This window comes from Odontesthes bonariensis, chromosome 5 (genome assembly GCF_027942865.1).
Source record: "Odontesthes bonariensis isolate fOdoBon6 chromosome 5, fOdoBon6.hap1, whole genome shotgun sequence".
Lineage (NCBI taxonomy): Eukaryota > Metazoa > Chordata > Actinopteri > Atheriniformes > Atherinopsidae > Odontesthes > Odontesthes bonariensis.
Genome location: NC_134510.1, coordinates 5,737,878 through 5,756,456, shown reverse-complemented (window position 1 = coordinate 5,756,456; position 18,579 = coordinate 5,737,878). Strand labels below are relative to the sequence as shown.

Sequence of the window (18,579 nt, the reverse complement as noted above, 5' to 3'; positions counted from 1 at the left end):
AATAACATAGGCAATGTACTACAGGTAAATAGGATAGAAAATTTAAGTATCAAATATCTACATGAAACATCCCAGGCTTGTTCCTTACAAACAGTATTTTTTATAGCAACAATCTTTAACCTGACTTTATCACATTTTCAGATTTCTACATCTGAAATGTATGCAAATTAGCACATAATTAATGATGTAACACCTAATTTGTATGGGAAAACATAACATTAACACAGTAATAACATAATCTCATCAGTCTACATAAACTCAAACTGCAAATAATACAAACAACATTCAGCAGCCAAGTGGATTTCAATCATCCAGGCCTCATGCATGCATGACATCTCTGTAAATAAGAGTTCAGGCCAGTGAACACCAGGGGGCGTCCTTCTTGATCCTTTTTTGATCAATCCCAGGTTGAGCAATAGGGACTTGGGGGGGTCATGAGCCATTCCCAGGCGGTCTCCCATCCAAGTACTAACCAGGCCCGACTCTGCTTAGCTTCTGTGATCAGGCGTGTTCAGGGCAGTGTGGCTGCAAGCCAGCAAAGGGATCACAAACCAGCTTTTTATAGATTCTGAAACAGAATCTGTTATTGTATTCTGACTTCTAAAATAGAACTATACTGTTTAGAGAAGACGCAGTTTATGAGCATATCGTGGGATTGAGCTTCCCTTGTTTCTCTATATGACAACGGACACAAAACTACACAAAGGGAACAGAGGAGCTTGACAGACACTAAGTTATCTGAGAGTCCTATTTTCAGCTGCAGAGAACAATCACATCAGGGAAGTCAATGTGCAGGCTCAACATCAGCCTCTCAAGCCAACTCTCTGGTAAAATAGGGGAAACGTATGGTTCCAGCACCTATATAGCATATATTTGTCACAGGGACTGTGGCTTACAGCCACACCGCCCTGAAAACGCCTGATCTCGTCCGATCTCAGAAGCTAAGCAGAGGGTCGGACCTGGTTAGTACTTGAATGGGAGAACGCCTAGGAATACCAGGTGCTGTAAGCCTTTTGGCTTCTCCAGGCGTATGCAGTTTGACTATGTCAAATGCAAAAGCAGTCCCTGTTTGACTTTTTGGAACTTCTCCTTTCTCAGGACAAAGTTAAATGTATGAGGATCAAAGCCAACAATGAGCTGGGACATCTTAGCAGATCCAGGATCAGCAACATGGATCACAGGGTGATCATCAGATATTTCAACAAAAGACACGCAGAGGGAAGAGAAAAAAATCTTACAGCACGTGGTATTCCCAAGCAGTCTCCCATCTAAGTATTAAGCAGGCCCGACCCTGCTTGGCTTCCGAGATCGAACAAGATCAGGCGTGTTCAGGGCGGTGTGGCTGTAAGCCACTGACCCTGTGACAAATAGGAAGGCTATTCCTGTGTTTCTTTCTCATTTAAAGAGGTTTATGCATGGAACCTACTTAGAATGGATATACATGAAGGACAAAAGAGTTTGAACTTGTTTTGACTGAAGGAATTCCTTTTATAGAAAAAATACCAATTTGGCCTTAAAGGTGGGGTATGAGATGTTTTCTGGAGCATTTTTTATCATATTGTCTGACAACCTCCTCACGAACTCCGTTGCACCCACTAAAATAGGATGTTTGGAAATTTTTTTTTATATTTTAGTCCATTGTAGAGGGTGCAGCAAGAGGAAATGTCTAACCAATAGAAGTAATGATGAGAGTTACTTCTATTGGATTCTGACATGCCAATCAACCGTCAGCCCCCCTCACCCCTCCCCCCTGCGCGTTCACAGACTCGTGATTCGTTCATGTGTTTTTAAGGCGTGGTTTCGAGGGGTGGGCTGAAGGAGAGGCAAGGTTGTGTATTTTCAAAAATATAGCTTGCAGGAATCGTTTTTCCAAGATCTCATACCCCACCTTTAACTCGCAAAAGTAAGGCTATTCCTGTTTTTCTTTCTCAAACAAGGTCATTTAAAGAGGTTTATGCAGGGAACCTACTTAGAATGGATATATATGAAGGACAAAGGAGTTTGAACTTGTTTTGACTGAAGGAATTCATTTTAAATCAAAAATACCAATTTGGCCTTAACTCGCAAAAGTAAGGCTTTTCCCGTGTTTCTTTGTCATACAAGGTCATTTAAAGAGGTTTATGCATGGGACCTACTTAGAATTGATATATATGAAGGAGAAAGGAGTTTGAACTTGTTTTGACTGAAGGAATTCATTTTATATCAAAAATACCAATTTGGCCTTAACTCGCAAAAGTAAGGCTTTTCCCGTGTTTCTTTGTCATACAAGGTCATTTAAAGAGGTTTATGCATGGGACCTACTTAGAATTGATATATATGAAGGAGAAAGGAGTTTGAACTTGTTTTGACTGAAGGAATTCATTTTATAGCAAAAATACCAATTTGGCCTTAACTCCGCAAAAGAAGGCTATTCCTGTGTTTCTTTGTCATACAAGGTCATTTAAAGAGGTTTTTAATGGAACCTACTTAGAATTGATATATATGAAGGACAAAGGAGTTTGAACTTGTTTTGACTGAAGGAATTCATTTTATAGCAAAAATACCAATTTGGCCTGAACTCGCAAAAGTAAGGCTATTCCTGTGTTTCTTTGTCATACAAGGTCATTTAAAGAGGTTTATGCATGGGACCTACTTAGAATTGATATATATGAAGGACAAAGGAGTTTGAACTTGTTTTGACTGAAGGAATTTTTTGTTTATAAGCAAAAATCCGAAATTCATCTTAACTCCGCAAAAGAAGGCTATTCCTGTGTTTCTTTGTCATACAAGGTCATTGTGCAACCCTCGTTATATGTTCCGAATATAACTCGGCAGTAAGATAAACACCTTTCGTTCATCAAAACTCTGAAGACAGTGATCAGTTTGTCCACAGGTTTATTGACTTAAAAAAGGGTGAAACTGAAAACAGACAAAAAAGAAACATGCTTGTAAAATGTACTTCTTATACAGTATATAGTCTTAGTAATACACTGTATCATACTTTTAATCAGAAATCAAATTCTTCCCTCTTTAACCTTTTAACTTCTTCATGCTTACAAATTAACTGCTTATTTATTGTTAAATCTACCAAAAAAGTAACTTGTTGAGTTTTAATGTGTTCTCACTCACACTGTTTACTATCTTATAAACATAAGATAAACTTAAAATGAATCTGTCAATCAGCTAAGTCGCCATTTTACGTACCAACATTCACAGAAATAATATTGTCCTCCAATCCACAAACAACTCTTAAAATGACAAATAATTCACTATAATTCAACGAAAGAACAAATGATAAGATTACATACCGACGATGCTTCATATGGCATGAGATGTAGGCAGATGTCTTAAGATGGAAATGGGCAACTGAACTAGCTGTTTTACTGCCATGTGCTTGCACTTCCTGTTTCTCTTAAAGGGCCAGTGCTAACAAATGAAACAATGAATTGAACATGCAAAAACATACTAACTAAAATACAATGACAGAACAGTCATTTAAAGAGGTTTTTTAATGGAACCTACTTAGAATTGATATATATGAAGGACAAAGGAGTTTGAACTTGTTTTGACTGTAGGAATTCATGTTATAGCAAAAATACCAATTTGGCCTTAACTCGCAAAAGTAAGGCTATTCCTGTTTTTCTTTCTCAAACAAGGTCATTTAAAGAGGTTTATGCATGGGACCTACTTAGAATTGATATATATGAAGGACAAAGGAGTTTGAACTTGTTTTGACTGAAGAAATTCATTTTATAGCAAAAATACCAATTCGGCCTTAACTCGCAAAAGTAAGGCTATTCCTGTTTTTCTTTCTCAAACAAGGTCATTTAAAGAGGTTTATGCATGGGACCTACTTAGAATTGATATATATGAAGGACAAAGGAGTTTGAACTTGTTTTGACTGAAGGAATTCATTTTATAGCAAAAATACCAATTTGGCCTTAACTCGCAAAAGTAAGGCTATTCCTGTGTTTCTTTGTCATACAAGGTCATTTAAAGAGGTTTATGCATGGGATCTACTTAGAATTGATATATATGAAGGACAAAGGAGTTTGAACTTGTTTTGACTAAAGGAATTTTTTGTTTATAAGCAAAAATCCGAAATTCATCTTATCTCCGCAAAAGAAGGCTATTCCTGTGTTTCTTTGTCATACAAGGTCATTTAAAGAGGTTTATGCATGGGACCTACTTAGAATTGATATATATGGGTGACAAAGGAGTTTGAACTTGTTTTGACTGAAGGAATTCATTTTATAGCAAAAATACCAATTTGGCCTTAACTCGCAAAAGTAAGGCTATTCCTGTGTTTCTTTGTCATACAAGGTCATTTAAAGAGGTTTATGCATGGGACCTACTTAGAATTGATATATATTAAGGACAAAGGAGTTTGAACTTGTTTTGACTGAAGGAATTCATTTTATAGCAAAAATACCAATTTGAACTTAACTCGCAAAAGTAAGTCTATTCCTGTTTTTCTTTCTCAAACAAGGTCATTTAAAGAGGTTTATGCATGGGATCCACTTGGAATTGATATATATGAAGGACAAAGGAGTTTGAACTTGTTTTGACTGAAGGAATTTTTTGTTTATAAGCAAAAATCCGAAATTCATCTTATCTCCGCAAAAGAAGGCTATTCCTGTGTTTCTTTGTCATACAAGGTCATTTAAAGAGGTTTATGCATGGGACCTACTTAGAATTGATATATATGAGGGACAAAGGAGTTTGAACTTGTTTTGACTGAAGGAATTCATTTTATAGCAAAAATACCAATTTGGCCTTAACTCGCAAAAGTAAGGCTATTCCTGTGTTTCTTTGTCATACAAGGTCATTTAAAGAGGTTTATGCATGTGACCTACTTAGAATTGATATATATGAAGGACAAAGGAGTTTGAACTTGTTTTGACTGAAGGAATTCATTTTATAGCAAAAATACCAATTTGGCCTTAACTCGCAAAAGTAAGGCTATTCCTGTTTTTCTTTCTCAAACAAGGTCATTTAAAGAGGTTTATGCATGGGATCCACTTGGAATTGATATATATGAAGGACAAAGGAGTTTGAACTTGTTTTGACTGAAGGAATTTTTTGTTTATAAGCAAAAATCCGAAATTCATCTTATCTCCGCAAAAGAAGGCTATTCCTGTGTTTCTTTGTCATACAAGGTCATTTAAAGAGGTTTATGCATGGGACCTACTTAGAATTGATATATATTAAGGACAAAGGAGTTTGAACTTGTTTTGACTGAATAATTCATTTTATAGCAAAAATACCAATTTGAACTTAACTCGCAAAAGTAAGGCTATTCCTGTTTTTCTTTCTCAAACAAGGTCATTTAAAGAGGTTTATGCATGGGATCCACTTGGAATTGATATATATGAAGGACAAAGGAGTTTGAACTTGTTTTGACTGAAGGAATTTATTGTTTATAAGCAAAAATCCGAAATTCATCTTATCTTCGCAAAAGAAGGCTATTCCTGTGTTTCTTTGTCATACAAGGTCATTTAAAGAGGTTTATGCATGGGACCTACTTAGAATTGATATATATGAGGGACAAAGGAGTTTGAACTTGTTTTGACTGAAGGAATTCATTTTATAGCAAAAATACCAATTTGGCCTTAACTCGCAAAAGTAAGGCTATTCCTGTGTTTCTTTGTCATACAAGGTCATTTAAAGAGGTTTATGCATGTGACCTACTTAGAATTGATATATATGAAGGACAAAGGAGTTTGAACTTGTTTTGACTGAAGGAATTCATTTTATAGCAAAAATACCAATTTGGCCTTAACTCGCAAAAGTAAGGCTATTCCTGTTTTTCTTTCTCAAACAAGGTCATTTAAAGAGGTTTATGCATGGGACCTACTTAGAATTGATATATATGAAGGACAAAGGAGTTTGAACTTGTTTTGACTGAAGGAATTCATTTTATAGCAAAAATACCAATTTGGCCTTAACTCGCAAAAGTAAGGCTATTCCTGTTTTTCTTTCTCAAACAAGGTCATTTAAAGAGGTTTATGCATGGGATCCACTTGGAATTGATATATATGAAGGACAAAGGAGTTTGAACTTGTTTTGACTGAAGGAATTTTTTGTTTATAAAAAAAAATAAAATTCATCTTATCTCCGCAAAAGAAGGCTATTCCTGTGTTTCTTTGTCATACAAGGTCATTTAAAGAGGTTTATGCATGGGACCTACTTAGAATTGATATATATGAGGGACAAAGGAGTTTGAACTTGTTTTGACTGCAGAAATTCATTTTATAGCAAAAATACCAATTTGAACTTGCAAAAGTAAGGCTATTCCTGTTTTTCTTTCTCAAACAAGGTCATTTAAAGAGGTTTATGCATGGGATCCACTTGGAATTGATATATATGAAGGACAAAGGAGTTTGAACTTGTTTTGACTGAAGGAATTTTTTGTTTATAAAAAAAAATAAAATTCATCTTATCTCCGCAAAAGAAGGCTATTCCTGTGTTTCTTTGTCATACAAGGTCATTTAAAGAGGTTTATTCAAGGGACCAACTTAGAATTGATATATATGAAGGACAAAGGAGTTTGAACTTGTTTTGACTGAAGGAATTTTTTGTTTATAAGCAAAAATCCGAAATTCATCTTATCTCCGCAAAAGAAGGCTATTCCTGTGTTTCTTTGTCATACAAGGTCATTTAAAGAGGTTTATGCATGGGACCTACTTAGAATTGATATATATTAAGGACAAAGGAGTTTGAACTTGTTTTGACTGAATAATTCATTTTATAGCAAAAATACCAATTTGAACTTAACTCGCAAAAGTAAGGCTATTCCTGTTTTTCTTTCTCAAACAAGGTCATTTAAAGAGGTTTATGCATGGGATCCACTTGGAATTGATATATATGAAGGACAAAGGAGTTTGAACTTGTTTTGACTGAAGGAATTTTTTGTTTATAAGCAAAAATCCGAAATTCATCTTATCTCCGCAAAAGAAGGCTATTCCTGTGTTTCTTTGTCATACAAGGTCATTTAAAGAGGTTTATGCATGGGACCTACTTAGAATTGATATATATGGGTGACAAAGGAGTTTGAACTTGTTTTGACTGAAGGAATTCATTTTATAGCAAAAATACCAATTTGGCCTTAACTCGCAAAAGTAAGGCTATTCCTGTGTTTCTTTGTCATACAAGGTCATTTAAAGAGGTTTATGCATGGGACCTACTTAGAATTGATATATATTAAGGACAAAGGAGTTTGAACTTGTTTTGACTGAAGGAATTCATTTTATAGCAAAAATACCAATTTGAACTTAACTCGCAAAAGTAAGTCTATTCCTGTTTTTCTTTCTCAAACAAGGTCATTTAAAGAGGTTTATGCATGGGATCCACTTGGAATTGATATATATGAAGGACAAAGGAGTTTGAACTTGTTTTGACTGAAGGAATTTTTTGTTTATAATCAAAAATCCGAAATTCATCTTATCTCCGCAAAAGAAGGCTATTCCTGTGTTTCTTTGTCATACAAGGTCATTTAAAGAGGTTTATGCATGGGACCTACTTAGAATTGATATATATGAGGGACAAAGGAGTTTGAACTTGTTTTGACTGAAGGAATTCATTTTATAGCAAAAATACCAATTTGGCCTTAACTCGCAAAAGTAAGGCTATTCCTGTGTTTCTTTGTCATACAAGGTCATTTAAAGAGGTTTATGCATGGGACCTACTTAGAATTGATATATATTAAGGACAAAGGAGTTTGAACTTGTTTTGACTGAAGGAATTCATTTTATAGCAAAAATACCAATTTGAACTTAACTCGCAAAAGTAAGTCTATTCCTGTTTTTCTTTCTCAAACAAGGTCATTTAAAGAGGTTTATGCATGGGATCCACTTGGAATTGATATATATGAAGGACAAAGGAGTTTGAACTTGTTTTGACTGAAGGAATTTTTTGTTTATAATCAAAAATCCGAAATTCATCTTATCTCCGCAAAAGAAGGCTATTCCTGTGTTTCTTTGTCATACAAGGTCATTTAAAGAGGTTTATGCATGGGACCTACTTAGAATTGATATATATGAGGGACAAAGGAGTTTGAACTTGTTTTGACTGAAGGAATTCATTTTATAGCAAAAATACCAATTTGGCCTTAACTCGCAAAAGTAAGGCTATTCCTGTGTTTCTTTGTCATACAAGGTCATTTAAAGAGGTTTATGCATGTGACCTACTTAGAATTGATATATATGAAGGACAAAGGAGTTTGAACTTGTTTTGACTGAAGGAATTCATTTTATAGCAAAAATACCAATTTGGCCTTAACTCGCAAAAGTAAGGCTATTCCTGTTTTTCTTTCTCAAACAAGGTCATTTAAAGAGGTTTATGCATGGGACCTACTTAGAATTGATATATATGAAGGACAAAGGAGTTTGAACTTGTTTTGACTGAAGGAATTCATTTTATAGCAAAAATACCAATTTGGCCTTAACTCCGCAAAAGAAGGCTATTCCTGTGTTTCTTTGTCATACAAGGTCATTTAAAGAGGTTTATTCAAGGGACCAACTTAGAATTGATATATATGAAGGACAAAGGAGTTTGAACTTGTTTTGACTGAAGGAATTCATTTTATAGCAAAAATACCAATTTGGCCTTAACTCGCAAAAGTAAGGCTATTCCTGTTTTTCTGTCTCAAACAAGGTCATTTAAAGAGGTTTATGCATGGGATCCACTTGGAATTGATATATATGAAGGACAAAGGAGTTTGAACTTGTTTTGACTGAAGGAATTTTTTGTTTATAAAAAAAAATAAAATTCATCTTATCTCCGCAAAAGAAGGCTATTCCTGTGTTTCTTTGTCATACAAGGTCATTTAAAGAGGTTTATGCATGGGACCTACTTAGAATTGATATATATGAGGGACAAAGGAGTTTGAACTTGTTTTGACTGCAGAAATTCATTTTATAGCAAAAATACCAATTTGAACTTGCAAAAGTAAGGCTATTCCTGTTTTTCTTTCTCAAACAAGGTCATTTAAAGAGGTTTATGCATGGGATCCACTTGGAATTGATATAAATGAAGGACAAAGGAGTTTGAACTTGTTTTGACTGAAGGAATTTTTTGTTTATAAAAAAAAATAAAATTCATCTTATCTCCGCAAAAGAAGGCTATTCCTGTGTTTCTTTGTCATACAAGGTCATTTAAAGAGGTTTATGCATGGGACCTACTTAGAATTGATATATATGAGGGACAAAGGAGTTTGAACTTGTTTTGACTGAAGGAATTCATTTTATAGCAAAAATACCAATTTGGCCTTAACTCCGCAAAAGAAGGCTATTCCTGTGTTTCTTTGTCATACAAGTTCATTTAAAGAGGTTTATGCATGGGACCTACTTAGAATTGATATATATGAAGGACAAAGGAGTTTGAACTTGTTTTGACTGAAGGAATTCATTTTATAGCAAAAATACCAATTTGGCCTTAACTCGCAAAAGTAAGGCTATTCCTGTTTTTCTTTCTCAAACAAGGTCATTTAAAGAGGTTTATGCATGGGATCCACTTGGAATTGATATATATGAAGGACAAAGGAGTTTGAACTTGTTTTGACTGAAGGAATTTTTTGTTTATAAGCAAAAATCCGAAATTCATCTTATCTCCGCAAAAGAAGGCTATTCCTGTGTTTCTTTGTCATACAAGGTCATTTAAAGAGGTTTATGCATGGGACCTACTTAGAATTGATATATATGGGTGACAAAGGAGTTTGAACTTGTTTTGACTGAAGGAATTCATTTTATAGCAAAAATACCAATTTGGCCTTAACTCGCAAAAGTAAGGCTATTCCTGTGTTTCTTTGTCATACAAGGTCATTTAAAGAGGTTTATGCATGGGACCTACTTAGAATTGATATATATTAAGGACAAAGGAGTTTGAACTTGTTTTGACTGAAGGAATTCATTTTATAGCAAAAATACCAATTTGAACTTAACTCGCAAAAGTAAGTCTATTCCTGTTTTTCTTTCTCAAACAAGGTCATTTAAAGAGGTTTATGCATGGGATCCACTTGGAATTGATATATATGAAGGACAAAGGAGTTTGAACTTGTTTTGACTGAAGGAATTTTTTGTTTATAATCAAAAATCCGAAATTCATCTTATCTCCGCAAAAGAAGGCTATTCCTGTGTTTCTTTGTCATACAAGGTCATTTAAAGAGGTTTATGCATGGGACCTACTTAGAATTGATATATATGAGGGACAAAGGAGTTTGAACTTGTTTTGACTGAAGGAATTCATTTTATAGCAAAAATACCAATTTGGCCTTAACTCGCAAAAGTAAGGCTATTCCTGTGTTTCTTTGTCATACAAGGTCATTTAAAGAGGTTTATGCATGTGACCTACTTAGAATTGATATATATGAAGGACAAAGGAGTTTGAACTTGTTTTGACTGAAGGAATTCATTTTATAGCAAAAATACCAATTTGGCCTTAACTCGCAAAAGTAAGGCTATTCCTGTTTTTCTTTCTCAAACAAGGTCATTTAAAGAGGTTTATGCATGGGATCCACTTGGAATTGATATATATGAAGGACAAAGGAGTTTGAACTTGTTTTGACTGAAGGAATTTTTTGTTTATAAGCAAAAATCCGAAATTCATCTTATCTCCGCAAAAGAAGGCTATTCCTGTGTTTCTTTGTCATACAAGGTCATTTAAAGAGGTTTATGCATGGGACCTACTTAGAATTGATATATATTAAGGACAAAGGAGTTTGAACTTGTTTTGACTGAATAATTCATTTTATAGCAAAAATACCAATTTGAACTTAACTCGCAAAAGTAAGGCTATTCCTGTTTTTCTTTCTCAAACAAGGTCATTTAAAGAGGTTTATGCATGGGATCCACTTGGAATTGATATATATGAAGGACAAAGGAGTTTGAACTTGTTTTGACTGAAGGAATTTATTGTTTATAAGCAAAAATCCGAAATTCATCTTATCTCCGCAAAAGAAGGCTATTCCTGTGTTTCTTTGTCATACAAGGTCATTTAAAGAGGTTTATGCATGGGACCTACTTAGAATTGATATATATGAAGGACAAAGGAGTTTGAACTTGTTTTGACTGAAGGAATTCATTTTATAGCAAAAATACCAATTTGGCCTTAACTCGCAAAAGTAAGGCTATTCCTGTTTTTCTTTCTCAAACAAGGTCATTTAAAGAGGTTTATGCATGGGATCCACTTGGAATTGATATATATGAAGGACAAAGGAGTTTGAACTTGTTTTGACTGAAGGAATTTTTTGTTTATAAGCAAAAATCCGAAATTCATCTTATCTCCGCAAAAGAAGGCTATTCCTGTGTTTCTTTGTCATACAAGGTCATTTAAAGAGGTTTATGCATGGGACCTACTTAGAATTGATATATATTAAGGACAAAGGAGTTTGAACTTGTTTTGACTGAATAATTCATTTTATAGCAAAAATACCAATTTGAACTTAACTCGCAAAAGTAAGGCTATTCCTGTTTTTCTTTCTCAAACAAGGTCATTTAAAGAGGTTTATGCATGGGATCCACTTGGAATTGATATATATGAAGGACAAAGGAGTTTGAACTTGTTTTGACTGAAGGAATTTTTTGTTTATAAGCAAAAATCCGAAATTCATCTTATCTCCGCAAAAGAAGGCTATTCCTGTGTTTCTTTGTCATACAAGGTCATTTAAAGAGGTTTATGCATGGGACCTACTTAGAATTGATATATATTAAGGACAAAGGAGTTTGAACTTGTTTGGACTGAATAATTCATTTTATAGCAAAAATACCAATTTGAACTTAACTCGCAAAAGTAAGGCTATTCCTGTTTTTCTTTCTCAAACAAGGTCATTTAAAGAGGTTTATGCATGGGATCCACTTGGAATTGATATATATGAAGGACAAAGGAGTTTGAACTTGTTTTGACTGAAGGAATTTATTGTTTATAAGCAAAAATCCGAAATTCATCTTATCTCCGCAAAAGAAGGCTATTCCTGTGTTTCTTTGTCATACAAGGTCATTTAAAGAGGTTTATGCATGTGACCTACTTAGAATTGATATATATGAAGGACAAAGGAGTTTGAACTTGTTTTGACTGAAGGAATTCATTTTATAGCAAAAATACCAATTTGGCCTTAACTCGCAAAAGTAAGGCTATTCCTGTTTTTCTTTCTCAAACAAGGTCATTTAAAGAGGTTTATGCATGGGATCCACTTGGAATTGATATATATGAAGGACAAAGGAGTTTGAACTTGTTTTGACTGAAGGAATTTTTTGTTTATAAGCAAAAATCCGAAATTCATCTTATCTCCGCAAAAGAAGGCTATTCCTGTGTTTCTTTGTCATACAAGGTCATTTAAAGAGGTTTATGCATGGGACCTACTTAGAATTGATATATATTAAGGACAAAGGAGTTTGAACTTGTTTTGACTGAATAATTCATTTTATAGCAAAAATACCAATTTGAACTTAACTCGCAAAAGTAAGGCTATTCCTGTTTTTCTTTCTCAAACAAGGTCATTTAAAGAGGTTTATGCATGGGATCCACTTGGAATTGATATATATGAAGGACAAAGGAGTTTGAACTTGTTTTGACTGAAGGAATTTATTGTTTATAAGCAAAAATCCGAAATTCATCTTATCTCCGCAAAAGAAGGCTATTCCTGTGTTTCTTTGTCATACAAGGTCATTTAAAGAGGTTTATGCATGGGACCTACTTAGAATTGATATATATGAGGGACAAAGGAGTTTGAACTTGTTTTGACTGAAGGAATTCATTTTATAGCAAAAATACCAATTTGGCCTTAACTCGCAAAAGTAAGGCTATTCCTGTGTTTCTTTGTCATACAAGGTCATTTAAAGAGGTTTATGCATGTGACCTACTTAGAATTGATATATATGAAGGACAAAGGAGTTTGAACTTGTTTTGACTGAAGGAATTCATTTTATAGCAAAAATACCAATTTGGCCTTAACTCGCAAAAGTAAGGCTATTCCTGTTTTTCTTTCTCAAACAAGGTCATTTAAAGAGGTTTATGCATGGGACCTACTTAGAATTGATATATATGAAGGACAAAGGAGTTTGAACTTGTTTTGACTGAAGGAATTCATTTTATAGCAAAAATACCAATTTGGCCTTAACTCCGCAAAAGAAGGCTATTCCTGTGTTTCTTTGTCATACAAGGTCATTTAAAGAGGTTTATTCAAGGGACCAACTTAGAATTGATATATATTAAGGACAAAGGAGTTTGAACTTGTTTTGACTGAAGGAATTTTTTGTTTATAAGCAAAAATCCTAAATTCATCTTATCTCCGCAAAAGAAGGCTATTCCTGTGTTTCTTTGTCATACAAGGTCATTTAAAGAGGTTTATGCATGGGACCTACTTAGAATTGATATATATGGGGGACAAAGGAGTTTGAACTTGTTTTGACTGAAGGAATTCATTTTATAGCAAAAATACCAATTTGGCCTTAACTCGCAAAAGTAAGGCTATTCCTGTGTTTCTTTGTCATACAAGGTCATTTAAAGAGGTTTATGCATGGGACCTACTTAGAATTGATATATATTAAGGACAAAGGAGTTTGAACTTGTTTTGACTGAAGTAATTCATATTATAGCAAAAATACCAATTTGAACTTAACTCGCAAAAGTAAGGCTATTCCTGTTTTTCTTTCTCAAACAAGGTCATTTAAAGAGGTTTATGCATGGGACCTACTTAGAATTGATATATATGAAGGACAAAGGAGTTTGAACTTGTTTTGACTGAAGGATTTCATTTTATAGCAAAAATACCAATTTGGCCTTAACTCCGCAAAAGAAAACTATTCCTGTGTTTCTTTGTCATACAAGGTCATTTAAAGAGGTTTATGCATGGGACCTACTTAGAATTGATATATATTAAGGACAAAGGAGATTGAACTTGTTTTGACTGCAGAAATTCATTTTATAGCAAAAATACCAATTTGAACTTGCAAAAGTAAGGCTATTCCTGTTTTTCTTTCTCAAACAAGGTCATTTAAAGAGGTTTATGCATGGGATCCACTTGGAATTGATATATATGAAGGACAAAGGAGTTTGAACTTGTTTTGACTGAAGGAATTTTTTGTTTATAAGCAAAAATCCGAAATTCATCTTATCTCCGCAAAAGAAGGCTATTCCTGTGTTTCTTTGTCATACAAGGTCATTTAAAGAGGTTTATGCATGGGACCTACTTAGAATTGATATATATTAAGGACAAAGGAGTTTGAACTTGTTTTGACTGAATAATTCATTTTATAGCAAAAATACCAATTTGAACTTAACTCGCAAAAGTAAGGCTATTCCTGTTTTTCTTTCTCAAACAAGGTCATTTAAAGAGGTTTATGCATGGGATCCACTTGGAATTGATATATATGAAGGACAAAGGAGTTTGAACTTGTTTTGACTGAAGGAATTTTTTGTTTATAAGCAAAAATCCGAAATTCATCTTATCTCCGCAAAAGAAGGCTATTCCTGTGTTTCTTTGTCATACAAGGTCATTTAAAGAGGTTTATGCATGGGACCTACTTAGAATTGATATATATTAAGGACAAAGGAGTTTGAACTTGTTTTGACTGAATAATTCATTTTATAGCAAAAATACCAATTTGAACTTAACTCGCAAAAGTAAGGCTATTCCTGTTTTTCTTTCTCAAACAAGGTCATTTAAAGAGGTTTATGCATGGGATCCACTTGGAATTGATATATATGAAGGACAAAGGAGTTTGAACTTGTTTTGACTGAAGGAATTTATTGTTTATAAGCAAAAATCCGAAATTCATCTTATCTCTGCAAAAGAAGGCTATTCCTGTGTTTCTTTGTCATACAAGGTCATTTAAAGAGGTTTATGCATGTGACCTACTTAGAATTGATATATATGAAGGACAAAGGAGTTTGAACTTGTTTTGACTGAAGGAATTCATTTTATAGCAAAAATACCAATTTGGCCTTAACTCGCAAAAGTAAGGCTATTACTGTTTTTCTTTCTCAAACAAGGTCATTTAAAGAGGTTTATGCATGGGATCCACTTGGAATTGATATATATGAAGGACAAAGGAGTTTGAACTTGTTTTGACTGAAGGAATTTTTTGTTTATAAGCAAAAATCCGAAATTCATCTTATCTCCGCAAAAGAAGGCTATTCCTGTGTTTCTTTGTCATACAAGGTCATTTAAAGAGGTTTATGCATGGGACCTACTTAGAATTGATATATATTAAGGACAAAGGAGTTTGAACTTGTTTTGACTGAATAATTCATTTTATAGCAAAAATACCAATTTGAACTTAACTCGCAAAAGTAAGGCTATTCCTGTTTTTCTTTCTCAAACAAGGTCATTTAAAGAGGTTTATGCATGGGATCCACTTGGAATTGATATATATGAAGGACAAAGGAGTTTGAACTTGTTTTGACTGAAGGAATTTATTGTTTATAAGCAAAAATCCGAAATTCATCTTATCTCCGCAAAAGAAGGCTATTCCTGTGTTTCTTTGTCATACAAGGTCATTTAAAGAGGTTTATGCATGGGACCTACTTAGAATTGATATATATGAGGGACAAAGGAGTTTGAACTTGTTTTGACTGAAGGAATTCATTTTATAGCAAAAATACCAATTTGGCCTTAACTCGCAAAAGTAAGGCTATTCCTGTGTTTCTTTGTCATACAAGGTCATTTAAAGAGGTTTATTCAAGGGACCAACTTAGAATTGATATATATGAAGGACAAAGGAGTTTGAACTTGTTTTGACTGAAGGAATTTTTTGTTTATAAGCAAAAATCCTAAATTCATCTTATCTCCGCAAAAGAAGGCTATTCCTGTGTTTCTTTGTCATACAAGGTCATTTAAAGAGGTTTATGCATGGGACCTACTTAGAATTGATATATATGGGGGACAAAGGAGTTTGAACTTGTTTTGACTGAAGGAATTCATTTTATAGCAAAAATACCAATTTGGCCTTAACTCGCAAAAGTAAGGCTATTCCTGTGTTTCTTTGTCATACAAGGTCATTTAAAGAGGTTTATGCATGGGACCTACTTAGAATTGATATATATTAAGGACAAAGGAGTTTGAACTTGTTTTGACTGAAGTAATTCATATTATAGCAAAAATACCAATTTGAACTTAACTCGCAAAAGTAAGGCTATTCCTGTTTTTCTTTCTCAAACAAGGTCATTTAAAGAGGTTTATGCATGGGACCTACTTAGAATTGATATATATGAAGGACAAAGGAGTTTGAACTTGTTTTGACTGAAGGATTTCATTTTATAGCAAAAATACCAATTTGGCCTTAACTCCGCAAAAGAAAACTATTCCTGTGTTTCTTTGTCATACAAGGTCATTTAAAGAGGTTTATGCATGGGACCTACTTAGAATTGATATATATTAAGGACAAAGGAGATTGAACTTGTTTTGACTGCAGAAATTCATTTTATAGCAAAAATACCAATTTGAACTTGCAAAAGTAAGGCTATTCCTGTTTTTCTTTCTCAAACAAGGTCATTTAAAGAGGTTTATGCATGGGACCTACTTAGAATTGATATATATGAAGGACAAAGGAGTTTGAACTTGTTTTGACTGAAGGAATTCATTTTATAGCAAAAATACCAATTTGAACTTAACTCGCAAAAGTAAGGCTATTCCTGTTTTTCTTTCTCAAACAAGGTCATTTAAAGAGGTTTATGCATGGGATCCACTTGGAATTGATATATATGAAGGACAAAGGAGTTTGAACTTGTTTTGACTGAAGGAATTTTTTGTTTATAAGCAAAAATCCGAAATTCATCTTATCTCCGCAAAAGAAGGCTATTCCTGTGTTTCTTTGTCATACAAGGTCATTTAAAGAGGTTTATGCATGGGACCTACTTAGAATTGATATATATGAGGGACAAAGGAGTTTGAACTTGTTTTGACTGAAGGAATTCATTTTATAGCAAAAATACCAATTTGGCCTTAACTCCGCAAAAGAAGGCTATTCCTGTGTTTCTTTGTCATACAAGGTCATTTAAAGAGGTTTATTCAAGGGACCAACTTAGAATTGATATATATGAAGGACAAAGGAGTTTGAACTTGTTTTGACTGCAGAAATTCATTTTATAGCAAAAATACCAATTTGAACTTGCAAAAGTAAGGCTATTCCTGTTTTTCTTTCTCAAACAAGGTCATTTAAAGAGGTTTATGCATGGGACCTACTTAGAATTGATATATATGAAGGACAAAGGAGTTTGAACTTGTTTTGACTGAAGGAATTCATTTTATAGCAAAAATACCAATTTGAACTTAACTCGCAAAAGTAAGGCTATTCCTGTTTTTCTTTCTCAAACAAGGTCATTTAAAGAGGTTTATGCATGGGATCCACTTGGAATTGATATATATGAAGGACAAAGGAGTTTGAACTTGTTTTGACTGAAGGAATTTTTTGTTTATAAGCAAAAATCCGAAATTCATCTTATCTCCGCAAAAGAAGGCTATTCCTGTGTTTCTTTGTCATACAAGGTCATTTAAAGAGGTTTATGCATGGGACCTACTTAGAATTGATATATATGAGGGACAAAGGAGTTTGAACTTGTTTTGACTGAAGGAATTCATTTTATAGCAAAAATACCAATTTGGCCTTAACTCCGCAAAAGAAGGCTATTCCTGTGTTTCTTTGTCATACAAGGTCATTTAAAGAGGTTTATTCAAGGGACCAACTTAGAATTGATATATATGAAGGACAAAGGAGTTTGAACTTGTTTTGACTGAAGGAATTCATTTTATAGCAAAAATACCAATTTGGCCTTAACTCGCAAAAGTAAGGCTATTCCTGTTTTTCTTTCTCAAACAAGGTCATTTAAAGAGGTTTATGCATGGGATCCACTTGGAATTGATATATATGAAGGACAAAGGAGTTTGAACTTGTTTTGACTGAAGGAATTTTTTGTTTATAAGCAAAAATCCGAAATTCATCTTATCTCCGCAAAAGAAGGCTATTCCTGTGTTTCTTTGTCATACAAGGTCATTTAAAGAGGTTTATGCATGGGACCTACTTAGAATTGATATATATGAGGGACAAAGGAGTTTTAACCTGTTTTTGACTGCAGAAATTCATTTTATAGCAAAAATACCAATTTGAACTTAACTCGCAAAAGTAAGGCTATTCCTGTTTTTCTTTCTCAAACAACGTCATTTAAAGAGGTTTATGCATGGGACCTACTTAGAATTGATATATATGAGGGTCAAAGGAGTTTGAACTTGTTTTGACTGAAGGAATTCATTTTATAGCAAAAATACCAATTTGGCCTTAACTCGCAAAAGTAAGGCTATTCCTGTTTTTCTTTCTCAAACAAGGTCATTTAAAGAGGTTTATGCATGGGATCCACTTGGAATTGATATATATGAAGGACAAAGGAGTTTGAACTTGTTTTGACTGAAGGAATTTTTTGTTTATAAGCAAAAATCCGAAATTCATCTTATCTCCGCAAAAGAAGGCTATTCCTGTGTTTCTTTGTCATACAAGGTCATTTAAAGAGGTTTATGCATGGGACCTACTTAGAATTGATATATATTAAGGACAAAGGAGTTTGAACTTGTTTTGACTGAATAATTCATTTTATAGCAAAAATACCAATTTG

At 33.8% G+C, this 18,579-nt stretch overlaps 2 pseudogenes; one reads left to right on the top strand and one right to left on the bottom strand.

Annotated features, from left to right (window-relative positions):
- Positions 1-890: 890 nt before the first annotated feature.
- Positions 891-1,011, top strand: LOC142380935 (5S ribosomal RNA; annotated as a pseudogene).
- Positions 1,012-1,231: 220 nt separating this feature from the next.
- On the bottom strand, positions 1,232-1,350 carry LOC142380947 (5S ribosomal RNA; annotated as a pseudogene).
- Between the last annotated feature and the right edge of the window lie 17,229 nt (positions 1,351-18,579).